Below are 8,596 nucleotides of genomic sequence, written 5' to 3'. Positions count from 1 at the left end.
TTCAAGACGTTCAGATGTGTCTCCCCTTCCTTCAAGGACATTAGACTATACCGAGTCTCCACCCACCCACCTCTGATAAAGGTGCACCAAGTTCCCCTCACAAGCCAAACAGAGCAGACTGGGCTTAAAACTCATCTATTTAAATCTGCTTTTAACCTGTAATGCTAGTTATGTATGATATTATTCTTCACTGTTATCTCTTTTGTTTGTATTGTAATTGCTTTTTTTGTTTCTTACCATGTAAAGGGCATTTGAGTATATTTTAAAGCGCTATACAAATATTATTATTATATTGGACAACTTCAGGATTCTGATAACGTTGAAAATGTAATTGAAAATGTGCAATATCCATATTCAAAGAGATGTTGAGAGGCTAATAAGAGTGGGACACATGTAGACAGTTCTTTTTTTTGCCTTTTTCTCCCACCTATTTATGAATGTCACATTTCATCCTTCATATGTCGAGACACAAGATCAAAAGAGAATGCAGCAACAGCACAAAAAATCAATATATCAAGTCCAATCTATTCCTACCATCCAGCACTAATTTATAAACGCATAAGCAATGTAATTTAATAAATAAAATATTAATATTGACAATGAGAAAATTAAATACTAAATTAAGGGGAAACATAAGGGAAAAGACAGCCACACAACTCAACCTGGAATAATAAAGTTTTCTGAACAGTCCGGAGAGAATTAATAACACAAAAGGGGAATCCTACAAATGTAATTATTTGCTTGTATAATAAAAAAACAGTGAAACAGGTATGACGGAATTAATCTTCAAAGTCATCTCAGCTCAACATTTTGTTTAAATGTGAGCGAGAAAGGTGGCCTCCAATTCAAATCCTCATAAATATAATATGTCATAACTGAGATTAAGTTCGTGTGGGGGACGATGGTGCATAGTTGGTGTACAGTAAATCCTGCTGCCGCGTGGAGATGCTCAGTTGAATCGGTATCCCCACGGCCCTGAAACACCACGCACCGTGGCGGTGTTTACAACATTTCTGCAGGATGCTTCGCTAGGTGTTGCCACTTCAGCAAATACGAGCCACCGTCTCCCAAAGAAGGGAAACAGGAAACGCGGGTTTTCCGTGATCGCCGTGCTGTCGTAGCGGCGGTGTGCGCGCGAGCCACACTGTGGACGGACCTCCCTCTTTCTGCCCGCTGGCTCTCGTAGGCTGGTCCGCCCGGAGGAGCACCAGCACAGGCTGCAACGAGGGCGGAGCTGGAGGCCTGGGCTGTCACCAAAGAGATATGCTTCATTTCAAAAACTAGCCACAGAACGAGAACTACTGACTGAATCCATACGGCTTCTTTTTGATTTTGTGGGGAGTTTTAACCGCGACGACAAAAGGCGCCTGTCCGGCCGACTCGAGGAGACAGCAGGATGCCGGTGAAAGGCGGAGGAAGACTGGCCTCTTACCCGAGCAAGGGCGAAAATGTCGGAGTAAGTAAGTGGCGCTGTGGCAGACACTGCGCTTGACGTGTGTGTGAAGTTACGTTTGGTAACAGCTGTTCACTTCGCCATACCGTGAGCACGTTTTTCTTTTGTTGTTTTTTTGTCGAATGGTTCTACTGTCCAAGTTAAGTGTGCGCGTGCGTGTCTTTTTAAAAACCTGCCGAAAGTGAGCGCGAGCTTTCGTTGGGGCTGCTGTGAGGTGCACGCTGGCTGGCCAATAAGCGGCTCGGCAGCTAAACACCTGTTGTGCTTCAGGAGAGCCAATACAAAGAGCCCCGTTACGTAATATTCACTCTGCTGGCGGGTTCCAGTTGTTTATCAGCACCGTGCTGAGACTTCACTCTGACACCCTGCAGGGAAGTGATCGTAATCCGGTCCAGATTGACATGTTTGATTTGATGGGGGTCGGAGATTAGAACGTCACTGGATGTAATCAGTAGACCAGAAGAGGGAACGTGAACCACAATGGCTACACTGTTGTGCTGCCTTTGAGAGGAAGGCACCCCAACCTGTGCAGTGTGTGTGTGTGTGTGTGTGTGTGTGTCAAATCACAGCGTAAAAAAGATGGTGTAACTGTAACCCTACATAGGACACATTTACCCTGTTTCATTGCCAGTGCCACGAACTTCAAAAAGTATAATTGTAGACTCCCTGAAGACAGGTGCGCTTGCTTGTACAGAAAACAGCATTTGTGAAAACTGCATTTTAAATAGTTAATTCTTTGCTTGTGAAATATTGTACGAGGGTTACAGTGGATGTTTTGAGCGTTGAAGTGGCTGAAGTGTTGGTTAAAGATGTACCGAAAGGGTTTGAGGTTTCATATGAAGATGGACGTATATACAGTCAAAGGAGTGGAAGTGTCGGCGATGAAAGCTGTTGAATTAGCAATTGAAATGTAGCCCTGGAGATAATTGTGCGCTGTAAGCAGTGAAGTGTTAGTTGCTTGACAGTAGGGCTGGGCGATAAATCGATTTAATCGATTAATTCGAATGTGTGCTTTAAGGCGATGTGTTTTATTGAAAATCGAGAAAATCGCCCCCACCCCTTTTTCCCGTAGTAGAGTGCGCGCGCATTGTTTACAAACTAAAACAATGGCGGCCAGCAGCTTCACTGCTGGCCGCCGCCGCCGCCACCTCACAACAACAACCCAGCATTTTGGAGACATTCACCAACTGTACTCCGCATGAGAAGAAGAGTGCCCGGTGGAAAGCCATCACGGATGCAGTCGCGATGTATATCGCAAAAGATATGGTGCCCATATACACCGTGGAAAAGCCGGGGTTTATTCACCGTCTCAAAGCTTTGGACCCCAGGTACGTGCTACCAAGCCGTAAACATTTTTCTGACGTTGCCTTGCCTCGGCTGTACAATAGTACACGCCAAAGGATCTCTGCGGAGCTGGAGGGGATGTCATTCTACTCCGCAACAACTGACCTGTGGTCCAGCAGGTTGACCCAGACACCGATCCACTTGACTGGTGGAAGCGTCACCAACTTAACTTTCCAAGGCTAAGTACTTTAGCAAAGAAATACCTCTCTGTGCCAGCTACAAGTGCCCCCTCTGAGAGGCTTTTCAGTGTGTGGGGGGGGGGCATTGTTACATGCCACCGTGCATGCCTGAAGCCAGAGGTAGTAGACAGGCTTGTCTTCCTGGCAAAAAATATTTAGAAAAAACATGCACTACTGTTTAATACTGTTGGTTATGTTGTGAATGCACTTGATTTTGTTTACATGCACTTATTTACTGTGCAAAATATGTTATGTTGATGTTAGATCAGATGTTGCACTTTTGAAAATGTGAATGTTAAAGGGTCATATACATTTTATTTCATGCTGTGTTTGTATCAGTGTATTCAGTTAGAAAAGCTTACTGTAAAAAGTTACATTTGCACAGTTGTTTACAATGGAAGGCTACTATTTAATGCCATTTAATGTTATGTTTAATTTAATTTTATATTTAAATGATTCAGGCAAACAAAAGAGTGACCAAATACTTTTTGTATACTACAGGCACCTTTCTACAATGTTCAGGTTTTGTTTGCACTTTATTTTTATCAACCTACTTGGGAAAATCATCACAAAATAAAAGAAAAAATTGTTTTCAACAGCTTCTGTCATCTGCAAAAAATTTTGGGGGAAAAAAATCGATTTAAATCGTGAATCGGATTTTTTGTAAAAAAAATCGGAGATTTTTTTTTTAGGCCATATCGCCCAGCCCTACTTGACAGTACCAGAAATCTCAGCTGAAGTGTTGGACCTGAAAGGAGTTCCACTCTAAGTTTAAGAGAGAAACAAATGCAAGCAGTTGCAATCTCAGGTGACGCATGATTAAGTGAAAGCAGTTGAAGTGTCAGTTATACCCTTTTTTTTAATATAAATATATGTTTTCTATAAGTTTTTAGCCCAGGAAAACTCAGAGATTTGCTGATTGTTGGAACAGTGGAAAGTAAACAAAGGGTTTGATAAGTGTTATTTTGTTTCTGTCGAGTTTGAATGAAGTGTGTTTGAGGTGAAATCGCTGTTGTCTGACTGGAGTCTGGTGGCTTTGAGGAGAGCATATTCATTGTGTGGTTTGTTTGTGAATACATTTGAACAATTGTCCAAATCCCAGTGGACTTCTTTTAATTATACATTCGCTTCAACCCTGAGCGTGTCCACCCGGGTGTCTTGTTTCCATCACTGTCGATCAGAGCCGGAGCCAGTAAATACCCGGGACCACTGCAGAGTCATTTGAAGATAAAAGCCAGAAGATTGTGGTTTCAAGGGCCTTATGTGAAAAAAAAATCCCCTGCATTTTCAGTTGAAGCGGGAGCTCAAATATAGTAGAAATGTCAGTTAAAGTGCAAGAGATGAGTCCCTGGGTATACAGGGAGTGTCTTCTGTCCATCTGAGCAAGTAAAGATACAGCTTTATTCCTTTTGAATGACTGTCTGGTGAGTGAGATGCTTCATATGGAATTAAGAAAAAACTCAGCAGTGATGCGTACTGAACTCAACACAAATCCACTGAATCCGTTCCTGAGCCGTGTCTCATCCCGTCAGTACACACTGTTCATTCTCACAGACGAGTGAACGCAGCACGGCACCTTCATGTGTTATGGAACACCAAATCACGTTACAGCTGAGTCCTTTCTAAGAGAGAGAGAGAGAGAGAGTCCTCGTGGCCGTCCCGAGTATCGCCAGGCTTCCGGCAACACTCCCATGATTCAGTGGGAGTCCGTTCATCAGCGCCATTCTGTCCTCTTACAATAGCAGAGGAGCCAGTTGAACCGGAGTGACGTGTGCACAGCCCAACACAGCTGCTGACAGCGGACAGGGAGAGCATTCACACGCTGGCACATGTCAGAAATAAACGGCTGGTTTATGAACACTGGTGCACTCTGTGTCCATGGTAACGGGGGAGTTGTCGCCCAGAATAATCTGCGTGTGTCTCGGAGATAGTTGAAGTTTTCTTGGCAGCTCTTGACACTTAACGGGACAGCAGTGCAGCCGGGGCTGCAGATTTAAAGGAAAGCATTGACGCTGATTCTACACGTAAAGATGAGCTCACTTGTCCCACGGCGTACCACTCACCCCGTGGAGACAATTCATGTCTTCTGTGTTGTGCCGTTCATACTACGGCTGCTACATACATTGTTTTATTTATTCCTTTCTCGTGTGATAATTTATCTTGCGACCCCCTCAGATAAATCCTGTGTCCCCTTCCAGTGGTCCCAGCCCCCAGTTTGGGAAGCGCTGTTTATTGGACCTTGATTTGTCAGGTGTTGAGTTTGCCGGATTAGCAAAAGAATCACATTCCTGTGTGGTATTTGTGTCCATGGACTGAATATCGGTTTTCCGAAAAGTGTACTTTATCATAGGGCGGGACGGTACGGCCAAAAATGTCATCCCAATATATATTGTTAAATATTGATCGATATAGATGATTATCAGAATGTATTTTGAATGATAATAATTACAGTTTGAAGACTATTCTTCTTAGGACTGAACCCCAAAGAAACCAAAAGGTTCACTATGGTTCATAATGTACAATCATTTGTCATGAGAACGGGTTGAGCCATTTATTACACAGGCTACGTTCAGTATAAACAACACTACTACTACTTTAGAGCAGTGGTTCTCAACTGGTCTGGCTGCGGGACCCACCATCACCCCTTAATGACAAGCCGGGACCCACTACCCAAATTATTAATATATATATATATATATATATTTCTACATCCACCTGAAACGTGGAACCTGAGCCTTTACCTGTTCCTGCCTGTCTGTACCTGATCACCTGTTCAGACTTGTTTCCCTACGCCGGTGAGCTTTGTATCGTTTATCTACAACAAGGAACTTTCATTTTAGGTGGACTTTGGCGGCCCCTGTAGACAACAGCGGTAGTGTTTCCGAGCACCAGAGTCCCTTTAGTCTGACAGTCTGAAGGAGTTTCTGGTGACGCCGGATGATGTCATCTAATTTTGTGGGAAATCTGACCTGGCGCATCGATGACAAGCATTAAGAATAACTATATATATAGATATAATTTGGGTATATCTATATTCAAGAAGTCTAGTAGTAGTAACGTCTCTGTGTAGTAAACAACTGTCAAATCAAATAAAGAAAGTACACATCAATTATATTTTAACAAATATTATTCTCATTTTTCAAATTTAACTGGATGGATTATAAATAATACATAGAAATACATGTTCTTCTCATTTCAAGTAAAATAACGGCTGGATTAAAAAATAAATTACGTAAAATGTTTTTATTTCCACTGAATTGCCCTGCAGCTTTAAATTCAGTTCATGAAGTGAAAAAGCCACAATATTGTATTTTTCTCATCTTCTAAAAAGAGAAATTAGTGTTTGAAGAATTCACCTCTATGAGTCTGTCCAGTCAGAGTCTAATGACTGGTCTCTCTGGACATTTCTCTCTTTTGGAAATCGTCCTATGATTTGACTTTCACAACCCACACCTCAACAGTCCTGCTCTGCTCTCTGTATCCTTGTCTCTCCCCGTGTGTCACGGTGTTTTTACATCTCACTCAAGTCAGGAAACTTGTCAGAATACTCATATATATATATTCACGTGATGTGATTCACAACGCATTGGTCTGTGTTTTTCCTGCACCACTGAACAAGTCCCGTAAATGCTGTAATAATTCCGCTGCATAAAAAAATGCCCTTCAAAATAAAATCACAACTTTTTTTTAAATTTTTTTTATTTTTTTGTCAGGCAAAGGCCCGCGACCCACTGAAAACGGGTCCGCGACCCACTTTTGGGTCGCGACCCACCAGTTGAAAATCACTGCTTTAGAGCATGTGCACCACAGGCTAAACATGAAAAAAAGCTAATGGAATATCTGCAGTGTTTCACTGTATAAATAATGCAAATAACCATTAAAAGGATCATTAATAGCAAACCGTAGAGGGCAGCAATACAAATCTGAATCCAAAGAAGAAGACCTCTGCGAGCCCTCTTGGCTTACTTCCGGGTCGCCCGATGCTAACTGGAATCGTGCGGCCCTTCAAGACTTTCCAAATGTTGTCGGATGTGAAACGAGTCATTTCACGGACACTACTGTGTATTCCACGACTCCTATGGACGCATGAAGAGAACTGGATCTAGCATTGGACAACACGAGATGTCAAAGTTTCCTCAAACCTGCAGTCATTACTCACTCGTATTGTACTTTACTTTTATATTCTATTGAGAATTGAGGACAAAAATCTGACTTCAAGGACTTCCCTTTTTATTGAAATGAAAATGGCCTGAAATTGTGCAACAATCACATCAGATCAATTACAGCAATAGCCCATAGACTGTGCCCATATATGTGCTCATATTTAGGCCTATAAACAAAGGAATAAATAAATAGACTGTAGCTTATGCCAACTTTTGAAAAAGAAGACCTGGCTTTGTTGTGACTATCGATCTCCTGTGTGATTCATTGGCCGTGACGACACCCACACACTCTACACAGAGCGCTATCGTCTGAGAATAACTCCTAATAATGAATGTTGATGCATTATAGATGGTGTGAGACGACTATTCTATTATTATATGCTATATTAGGCTATGATATTGCCTCTGAAAGTTAGATTATATACTAAGATAAAAATCTTTTTCTTTCCTTTATTGCATTTCAATCTGTAATAGAAATAGGTTTGCTTACAATTGATTCATATTCCTTAGCTTCTTACCTTTCAAGGAGACCAGAAAAATGCATATGAGCCTCATGGTTGAGGAGCTGATTCATTTCAGTTTATTTTCGTCTAGGATTTAACATATAACTACAAAAACACAATGTGGTAATTTACCTGGCGCGTGTGACTCTGACTAAGTTCTGCGTTGCGATCTAAAAGACGGCCGGTGTGTGTTGATGGTCTGGAGATAAGAACCCTTCAGCGTGAGGTGTTGTGAGGACTCTGATCTCCGGCCTGCTGACACTCGTCGGTGACAGTTGTTCTCACTCGGGTTATTTCAAGCACGGTTGGTTTTTCAAGCGCAATCAGGCCCGTCAACATTACAACAGTGCTTTGGAGAAATTAGAGTGTGCAAGCAGGACGGTTCAGACGGTTATTAAGTTTAGGCCGATAATTCTAGGCTTCAGTGCTCAGCTGAGCCTTTACTTTACTCAAGTTCACTCATCTCCCGCTCCCCAAGATTAGCCTGTTTATGCTTCTTTTGTTTACCTGGGAAAACCAATTGATACTAGGCAATATACTTCTTTCCCATTTCCAGTAGACAAGTTTGCCTTTCTGTTTTCTTTTTTTCTGGTGTGTCATGTTCAGGGTTAGTGAACAGTGCAAACGTTCCTCTGGTTAACTCTCAAACCAGAGTTGGTGACTTTTGGAACAGTGCTGATGGTTTTGATGAGTTTTATTTTCTTTCTGTTGAGTTTGAATTATATGTAAACAAATTCATTTTTTTCTGTCAATGGAGTCTGTCTTCAGAGAGTCTGTGGATTCATGATTTATTTTGACCAAACCAGAGTTGTTGTTTGTGCGGAAACAGTGGAAGGACTTACCAAGCTGGTTTTTTTGTGTTCCGTTTCTGTTAAGTTTTACTGAAGTGTGCTTTCTTGATCAGCGAGATAATATCCCTGTTGTCTGACTGGAGTCTGGTGGCTCTGGGGAGAG

General features: G+C 42.0%; 1 pseudogene across 1 annotated transcript in view; it reads left to right on the top strand.

The window, feature by feature from the left end:
- Positions 1 to 1,159: 1,159 nt before the first annotated feature.
- Positions 1,160 to 8,596, top strand: part of LOC306778322 (tight junction protein 2-like) — a 67,083-nt pseudogene continuing 59,646 nt past the window's right edge. The window contains exon 1 of the transcript XR_013773159.1: positions 1,160 to 1,456. The product of XR_013773159.1 is annotated as a tight junction protein 2-like (transcript). The remainder of the gene's footprint in view (positions 1,457 to 8,596) is intronic.

This window comes from Melanostigma gelatinosum (assembly GCF_949748355.1).
Source record: "Melanostigma gelatinosum genome assembly, chromosome: 6".
Classification (NCBI taxonomy): Eukaryota; Metazoa; Chordata; class Actinopteri; order Perciformes; family Zoarcidae; genus Melanostigma; species Melanostigma gelatinosum.
This window is presented reverse-complemented; position numbering and strand designations above follow the sequence as displayed.